Here is a 9917-nt window from a genome sequence, read left to right as displayed (position 1 = left end):
GTTGCAGCTAACCATGCAGAGCTAATCAACAAACCAAAATAAGCTGAAAAACTATAATGTAAGGAGATAAATGTGATTTTTGGTGGACCAAGAGCCTGTCTCTCTATGTGTGTTTATAAGTCTCTCACAATTTCAATTTTTACTTTTACATTCTGTGCTAAAACCCAAACTTAATGATTCTAAAACTGATGTGAAAGTTTTAGCTGAAGCTATATTCATATGAGTTTTGTAGTTGAAACTGCTTTATGCTATATTTTCCTAATGAGACTACTATTTTGCTTTTATTTTTTGCCCATAAGTTTCTTGATGTGCAGTGATGAGAAGCTTGGAGCCAATTTCATGCTTGTGTTATGGTAATTCCAAAACTGTTTCATGAACAAACTCTCCTTACAGGAGGTACAGAAATAGGATCCTTTCCAGAAAGTGTCATAATGAGCAAACTTCTTTTGTCCGTAATTCCTACTCTTTGCTTTCCTTGTCATACTTTGCCTCTTAGTCTGTAGTTCAATGAATTTTATTCTTGGTGATGGACATGCTTCAATAAAAATCAAAGCAAATATTCTGAGTAAGGGTTTGCAAAGTAGATAAGGCTTTTTTATTTTTTTTTTTTCAAGGAAGAGGTCTTTCAGTACAAGATATAGAAGATAGATATCAGATGGGGTATGCTTCCCATCACCAAGCCATTGCAGAAACAGGAGGGAAAAACACCTCTCCATTGGCCCTGGAAAGAATGAACACACATTACACACATTGATTGGTATAAGCTGTTTGTTTGTTAGGCTTACTTTTTTAAAATTTAGATGCATGACTGAAATACTGGTGATACTAACTCACATCCATTGAAATGTAAGGAACGGTAGCTGGAGCAAATACCTTTTAGGAGAAATCAAGTCAATGATTATGTTACAGTGCTCAAACACTGTTGCCTCAGGCGCTGGGTGGAGACCAAGTCAATGGATCTGTGACATGCTCTAATACTGGACCATACTGAACAACTGGGCTTTGATTAAAAAATATTTAGTTACATACATATTTTAAAATTCTTATACGAAGTAGATTTATCACACACTGCATAGTCCAATTTCCCAGGGCTTGTGCCTTGTGCTCCCACTTGTTGCATCCTATGGCTACTGCCAGCACTGGTACCCAATTCAGTGCTATCATCCACAGATTTATCAGGTGGCGTTTGTCATCATGAAGACAGCTGTAGGCAGAACTGCCAGGAGGATACTGCTTATTACATCTTCTGTTGTATTGGCTCTATTTGAGAGCAAAAGTACAGAATAACACCTTCAATAAGCTGCATAATTCTCCTGTAAATTACATTCCATTCAAAATAGCCAGGAATTTTTTGCTGCCCATATTTTGTGCCATTTGAGACAAACTGGTGTAAAGCTCAGGATATTTTCCTAGGTGCTAAATCCACAGTAGTCACTGAGGAGGTAGGAAAGAAGACGTTCTTTCTGAATTTCTGTGATACCTGGCCCTTTACTTCAAATCCCTTAATACACAGGGATTTGGCACGATTGGACCTGCTGGTAACCAATTAATTGACTGACTCTGTAGCTGGTGATAGGGAAAATTATTCCACTACAATTCAAATATTTCATAATATTCTGTCCCAAGTCAACATTATATATATATTTTCTAAATTTCAAGATAGAAAATACATTTTCAGTCAAAAGACAAAAGATTTGTGTATAGAAAATTGTAATATGGTCCTTTATATTTTTATGTAAACTGAACTTAGAAGACAGTTTTCTTCTGTCACAATTCCTTGCTGCCACAAGGGAAAATTTGCTTACTTGGTGGCAGGAAAAATAGTCCACTCTCAGAGGTCAGTTTAATTAATACATCATTGTAAATTAACTTAGTTATTTAGTATGTTTGTTAGTTGTGAATTTTATTAAAAAAGTGTGTGTGTAAAGATGCAAGAAACAGTCTTGTTTCTAAAGCAATAGAAAAAATGTGATACAGTGAATTTCTTTCAATTTGATTTGCTGACTTGCACAGAAACTTTGGATCAGTCATGTAACTCTTCTGCACTCGACTTTTTCGTCTTTAGAATTATAATTAAAGCTCAGAATATCTTGTAAAGAGGTTTATACAGATATAGTAAATAAAAACAAAATGATAGTAGTTCCAAAGAACCAGTTGAGCTTGGATTACTGAACTCTCATAAGATATAAATAAGATTTTTTTTTTTTACTCCTAATCATAACTAATTGCAACAAGGCTGTGATGAAAATAATGGAAAGTTTAGGAAGATTTGATGTGACAGTGTGAGAGGAGACTGAAAAGATCAAATAGATTAGAGGGAAAATGGAATTAAAACTTGATCTTGTTCTCCTTGGAGTCAATGGCAAAATTCTCATTGACTTCATGAAGTACAAATACCCAGATTCAGAGGATGACCAAACAATATAAACTTATATATATAAATAAATGGTCTGGATGCAGTCAATTCCTTAATGTAAAGAAGTGTCCTATCAGTGAAATTACAGTGGAGGCTCTTTAGAGCAAGCAGAGAAATCCCTGTCCTTATGCAAAATTTCTGACAATTTGGCACTGTACAAAGCTGAACAGATCAAAAAAGGCAGAAAAATTTAAAAAGATATCTACAACAACATAAAAAGAATTCCTAAAAGCTAAGAAAATTGGCATATTATAGGACATAGCTGAAACCTAGAACTGTGTAGAAAGTAAACCTAGAATTCTGTAGAAACTATGCCCAAGGTAAATTTTCTATCTTGTGATTTTATGCAGTTTTGGCTGTCTTTCCACTGTCAAGGCCTGAGAAGACAATTTCACCTATCTTCTGTTCTCATGCATCCATCATCAGGCAGTATTCTTCTTTTCTGTTCTTCTTTTCAGACAAGTTAAGTATAATGGATTTATTCCAATTGTTGAGAGCAGGAGGTATGGCAGATATAATTGTTAAACATGTAATAAAAAGAGTTACTATTTAATTGTTTCTTATGCATCACTGTTTGGCTCCTACGTAAATTTTTCATTTCCAGACTAACTCTTGGAAGCTGCTGGTTTGTGTTGGTGTCATGGAAACTTGGATCTTCCATGTGGAACTGCTTGAAGTGTGTGGGATTGCCACACAAACAGGTATTTCCATAAAACCACTGTTATAACTTCTGTCAGCCACAGGGATAATAACAACTGAATCAGATGCTTCAATCAGAGCACAGGAAACAGATGTGTCCTCCAAAACATTATATTAGTGTCATTGGATTTTTCTCTTTTCCAATTGCTCAAAAAATGTAAAGTATTTTTTCCTAAGTATTTAACATCAAGAAATAGTTTTTTCCATGTAATTTGTACATTGAAGGATTTAAAAAAAGAGTCGTGTTTGGATGACACATAAAATGGTGGTGATAATGCTTTGGAATTATATTTTTTAAAATGTTACTGTGAAAGTTTTCAAATTGTTTGTGTGGGAGGAGAAAGGAAGAATAGTTAAACTAACTGTTAAATGGAAACTACTCAAGCATCTGAATTTTACAGTATTTATCTTTACCACAAAACTGTGGAACTCATTGTCACAGAGTATAATGCCAAAGATGTAACAGAAAACAGACAGAAATCTGATAAAATTTCTTGGGGATCAACTTGATAATTGAAGGTTGAAATATGCAAGTCCAGATGATTCTGCAGTCTACATCATGTGTGCATGTGGTGAAGGATGTCCTGCTACACTCTTTTCACAGGAGACTGACAGCTCTCAGGAAACAAAGAGCTTGAGTCAGTATGGACCTTGTGAATCACTTACACTGTGCTGACTTTAAGTCCACTGAAACCTGAATATTGCACAGGGAAGTAGGTGCAAAGATGTCTGGAGAGAGAGCAAGTGTGGAAAGTAATGACATGCTGAGGAATTTGGAGGAGGCAGCAGTCAATATTAACTTAAAAAGTGTGTGGTATCTCAGGTGAAGAAATAAGCTAGAAATTATAGAAGGGGCTTTAAATAACTTGTTTACTGATTTTGAACAAGGTGTCTCCTTCCCACTTCCTCACCACCAACTTACAGAATTTGATAAACTTTACAAGATAGGGGAGCAAATACTCAAGGGAATAAAGGTGAAGTCTCTCTGAATAAAGCTTGTCATGCAGAATTTTACAGATGAAATACAGCTGAAGACACACAAACATTTTTTAGCTGGAGAAAAACATCAGCATGCTTTAAGGGAGCTCATCCAGTCATAGGAAGTATAAGACAGAAGGAAGGGCAACATTTTTCAGAGAGCTCTGTACAGCTGCCAGGACATTAGATCTGTGTACAATCAAAAAGTAGAGGTGGAAAATACCTTCACAGAACTGTCTCATTATAATTAGTCTTATATGAAATAATACTTATAGTCAGGAGGCTTTGACTGGTATAAGCAAATTACTGCCACTCAATCAGTAGTTTAGGAAGAGTGTTAGATCCTTCTAAATATGCTGACATAAGCACCCGAGCGTCCAAAAACACACATTTTGAAACTGAAGGCAGTGCTTAACTGTGAATTGTAATATTTGGAATGCTAAATAAATTGTTTTATGGAACTCTGTTTATGAACAAAAAGAAAAAAGACCAAAACCTACCAAGAAATAATAGGAGATGGCAGGCACGAGGAGACTGATTTTTGCAGTGTTTGTGAAACCAGTTTCACCAAAGCCATGTGAATATGTTGAAGACTGCAATTCTGGGTTTGAAGGAAGAATCTGAAAAATAGTGTGAAATCCAGGTATAAATGGTCTTCAGTGCAATTCTCGGGCTAAAAAAATGATGGAAAAAAAAATGTTTTTACAATGGTACCAGAGCTATTTTCTAGTTTAAAATTTAAACTGTGACCCATCATGAATGTATCAGCTGGCCCACACAAACCTTCTCAACTTCTGTATAGTCCAGTTGCTAACCATTAGACCTGACAAAGTCTCACATGCTTCATTAGGGAAAATGTATGCGCCGAAACCTGACCCACCCAAAAACTGAGAATGTTTTCACATTCATAAATGAGAAGGATCTCTTCAAAACTGGGGGAAGAAAAAAACTTAAAAAGGTAATCCATGTTATTTCTGAATGAACAGGTAGTGAAACAAGAAGTCATTACTCATAAGAACACTTGTCATTCTGATGTGTCATTTCTCTCAATTAAAAAGAAGTTTGACTGGAATACAGATTCATACTCTGATGCACCTTGCAGCTGTACTGGTTTTAAAAGGCTGCAAGTCACCCGAGTTAGCCTAGGATCAAAGCTGGCCCCCTGACTTTTAATTTTCCTTTATCTATGAAAACAAGTTGTTTCCAACTTAGACTTAAACATTGTAAGATTTGATAAACAAGTTTCAACCGGAGGTCTCTTGCTAATTGGGACACTGAAACTTGTTGTTTCAGATAAAACAGACCTCTTCTGAAGTTATTTGGGGACTACGACTCATTCCAGGAAATATTAATTAATTCAGTGCTTAACTACTTGGAGGGTAGAGTCCACTGGCCATATGTTGGAAGTACAAAAACTCTTCTTATTAAACACTCTGTCATTTAGTATAATAGAGGCTGACTCAAACTCCAATGATTTTTTTTTTTTTTAAACAGTACAGTTATTTACAAATTCTTCATACCATTTGAATGCTGCTATTGCTCAGAAACACTTCAGTTTAGAAGCACTGTATCCCATAAGAGCTCCTATATACAAGCTGGATCCGTGGTGGGATCCTACTGGATCTCCATTTTTACGCAACAGTAAATGGAAGAGTGAGAATTCCCTATCTTCACTGGGGAAGAAACAACTCAAATTAGACTGTATGTTATCCTGAACAAATACATGGTTGTAAATTAGTGATTGTTGCATTTGAAGTTCACTGAGAAATCTGTAATCTGATAATTTGTTCATACACTCAGATCTTCAGCTGTTGGCATTCTGAAGATCAAAATAATTTAAAGCTGTAAGCATCTCAGTCAAGTTAAAAGTGCATTTTGTAAGATCCTTGCTTTATATTGCTTATTTACCTAGTTACTTTCACTAAGTATTAAGTAAATGATCAGATTTAAATTAATAGAGAAGGAGATAAATGCTTTCAGTGAGACATTAATTTAAACAAAAGACTCACAACTAGAAATCAGAAAAAAACATTACTTTTATTCCTTTTTAGGAAGTTTTAATTCCTTTTGGCCATTCAAATTTAAGCCAAAACAGAACTGCTTAAAACAATACAAAGCAGAGCAAATACAAAATTTTTTAAAGCTATACTCTTTCAAGGATAATATCTGTTAGTTCTCTCTATGAAGAATCCTCCACTTCAGAGATCTTTCCTATTTTTTAACAGAAGAGTTGAACTTATTTCCAAGTGACCTGTAACTTTGTTAAGGATATGAAGGTAATTGGATAATACATTTACCATTTAATAAATTGAGAAATGTATTTTAGTAGAGCAAGTATAGCTTACTCAGCACTTCCCTCCCCAGCTTAATGGCCTTTTCACTTTCAATAAAAACAGAGAAGCCCTGTTTTCATATTATACTACAACACACTTCTTGCAACTGATTTGAAAACATGAGCAAGGTATTGCCAGAAGTGATGAGCATAACCAGCCCTGGTCTCACTGTCCTGAAGGAAGCAGGAAGGCAGGAATGGCAACCAATCAGTGAATATGATTTACAGAGCAAGACTTGTCTCAAATTGCTGGCCAGATGAAACACATATAGAAGCCTGCCCACTGAAGAGACAGGCATGGGCATTATTTAATGCCAGAGGTTTTTTTGGGAATGGGACCTAAAACATCTCCTGTGGGAGGAAATGTGAGAGGAAATTGCATGTTACACAGAAAAAGTGAGAGAGAATTAAGCTGTGAAGGTGAGGATATGTCTGGCAAGGAGAAGAAGGTTTGTGTGCAATATATGGAAAGGAAAAGAGCTGTTAGAGTAGCATGTATCAACAAGCCAGCACAAATAAGGAGGAAGCAAAGCCTGTGTAGACGGTAAACAGGTCACGATTGAAAAGTGGAGCCTTGCCAAGAATAATTTACAGATAATTAAAGAAAAAATGGTTAGCATAAATATGGGAAGAACTATAAAAGGCTCAAAGCAGACTTAAAAATCTCCATTAACCTCATGATTTAGTACATTACAGTTGACAGTAACCAAGAAGAAGAAAGACAGACATTACATAATTAAGTTCCAGACAATCTACTGTTTAGCAAGTGTTATCAGTCAAATTTTTATGTTAACTTGGGCAGTAGAAGTTGAACCAGTACTATGTCACAAATTCAGTGTTTGAAACTGCTACTTGTCAAGAAAAGTTGCTGAATACTACTAGTTCCACCTGCAGTATTCATGGAAAGGACTTTAAAACTCTCACATTTTTATGTAAAGATTCCACAAGAGACAAAAGTATTACAGAAAGACAAATCTTGCATTAAAATATGTCTTCCAGGTCAATATTAAAACACTGTGAGGAAGCTTCTAATATTGTACCAGATCTGCAGATGAACCTAGTAATGAATCCCTGGAATGCCATCTCAAATACTTTAAATTGCATAAATTGGTAGTAGGAAAAAAGATGTTTTTATCAAAACAATTTCAAACATGGCAGGAATGCCAGGAAGTAACCAAGAGAGCTTTGTATATTTCTATGCCATGTAATAGCTGCTTTACAGTAAAAAAAAACTAAGTAGCAAGTGGCATAAAACATGGTACTCTGACTTCTCTCCACCTCTCTATGACTGCTCAGTGGCAAAATCCTTTTGCATCTAGAAAGTCTCCCAGAAGAAATAAATGTTATTATGCATGATTCCCTTAGGATGTTAACATAATTAAACTGAATTGCTCTCCTTTCCAGGATGAGACTTTTGTTTTTCACTAAAATACTGGGAGAATGAGCATCCTTACAGTATCTTAACAGGAAATAATGACAGAGACAACGTACCACAGAGCAACAAAAATATGCAAGGTTTGAGCAGTTGGATATATACATACATTTTTTTAAACACAACTTTTGACATGGAAAATACACTATTAGTAAATGGATCCTTCTTCCTCCTACACATTCAGATTTCGTTGCTGCTTAAAGGAAGGTTTAATTCATTTATATCTGGAGGATGAGGATAAAACCACTTTCTGACACACACGTCATTTTTTTTGTGACATCTTAAAGAAATGTAGAGAAGAAAATGTGAGAATGTGGGCATGTCAGTGTCTTACCTAACATGTCCCAACACCAAACGTAATTGATAATTTCTTATTAAAATGATATATTAAAACAGCTTATTTTTTTGTGTGTGTTGCAGAGGGAAGGTTTGCTTATATTAATGCTTATGGTTAATATAACCATAAGCATGCTTGAGTTGCTTCACAGCCCTTTTGCCTATTCACTAGGGTGATAGCTAGAGGCAATCAAATGGTGGCCAGTTGTACAATGCTCCTTTAAACAAGGTTTCACAGAAATGACATCTGTTGTGCATGCAACCCATCTTCTAAGAACTAAAAGAGGTGTTACTAACATTTCACTTCCTCATGCAAATCTCTAGGTTCCTTAAATTCCGTATGTATTCCATCATAAATAGTACAGTTTCCTTGTGAAGACACATAGCTTGATTTGGGTATTAAGAACATCTTGAAATTCATGCATCTGGACTGGATGAGGGATTTTTTCATCTCTAGGGCCTAAATAAATACTGTTCTAGGGGAGAATCATCTGAATCAGCAATTGAGAAAATGGAGTCTGCTGAAGGCAAATGTATTTCTTATTTCTTGGCTACAGTATTTGTAGGTAAGGTGTCAAATTTTCACCTTAATGACATGGTATTTGTAAGAAAGTTAAAGCAAAACATTTGTGCTACGTTCTGCTCATTTTACTCACTCCATTAGTCCTACCACCTTCAAAGACTAGTCCTGTGTACACAGCAAGTGGGATTTTGATCTTTGTTGTATTTCAGCCTGCTGCAGTTTGGTTTTGATGACAGACCAGAGAGATATGCATTCTGTAAGTTTAAATGGCATTGACTTTCCCTAGGTCTAACTGCTGTTAATCTTCAAGTTGGTGCTGAAGTCTTGTACAGCAGTTTTGTATCTACAGCTGAGGCTGGCATTCTGTTCCCAAAATCCACTGAGAGTGGAGAAGTCCCATTTTCCAACCTGCTTTGGATTTACCTTGTTACCTACCTGAAGACAAAACATGACTGTCTCATTTTCTGCAGCATCAGTGGTAAGATGATATTATGGCAATATTAAGGGGTTTGCAGGCTAAACTAGACAGCACTGCTGCAAGAGAAATCAGAAAAGCATTTAAATAAGCAGGAGGGAAATGGTTGAATCTATACACAGTCTGGTATTGACAGAGAAATGTGTGTTTATAAATGTAATGAGACCAGTGGCCACTCCATTATTCCCACTGCTAAAAAGCACCTGATACCAACACAACCTTGTGTAGTAGAAAGGTCAGTGTTGTGGAGACTGAATGCACTTCTGAGGATGGGGTTCTTGCCTCAGAAAAGCTACAGCCTTCTCATTAAATAATAATTTATAAAAGATTTTAACCCCTGTGGGTTTCTACAGCACTTCTACATAAGTTGTCAAAGATTTATTTTATAATGCGCTTTCCAATATTAATCTACTTAGTCAATATCTTCTGCATATGTATCTGACGGTTTCTAATTTCAGCTTTAAATATGTATAAAATTTATTCTGACTTTCCTATTACAGTGCTCCTCTCTTCAATTTTCAGCAGAGTGACTGCAGTGGGTGACTATTGCTAGGGCACACTGAGATAAGAACAACTACTCCTGAGCTTTTCAGTAGCAAGTGCCTCTAAGCCAGAGCTGTACTGTGCAGCAGCTTGGATAGGCCAAGGCAGCTGACTCAGACAACAAAACTTGAAAGATCATTATAATAAATGAATTCAGACCTTGAGTGGGCTGACAGTGCTGGA

General features: G+C 35.9%; 1 long non-coding RNA gene across 1 annotated transcript; it reads right to left on the bottom strand.

The window, feature by feature from the left end:
• Positions 1–640: 640 nt before the first annotated feature.
• Positions 641–9239, bottom strand: LOC128822251 (uncharacterized). The gene is made up of 3 exons (XR_008441415.1): positions 9152–9239; positions 4594–4713; positions 641–721 (listed from the first exon to the last, which is right to left on the bottom strand). It is a non-coding gene; the product is annotated as an uncharacterized LOC128822251 (long non-coding RNA).
• Between the last annotated feature and the right edge of the window lie 678 nt (positions 9240–9917).

Source organism: Vidua macroura, chromosome Z, assembly GCF_024509145.1.
Source record: "Vidua macroura isolate BioBank_ID:100142 chromosome Z, ASM2450914v1, whole genome shotgun sequence".
Lineage (NCBI taxonomy): Eukaryota > Metazoa > Chordata > Aves > Passeriformes > Viduidae > Vidua > Vidua macroura.
The sequence above is the reverse complement of the archived record's forward strand: the minus strand, read 5'-3'. Positions and strand labels throughout refer to the sequence as shown.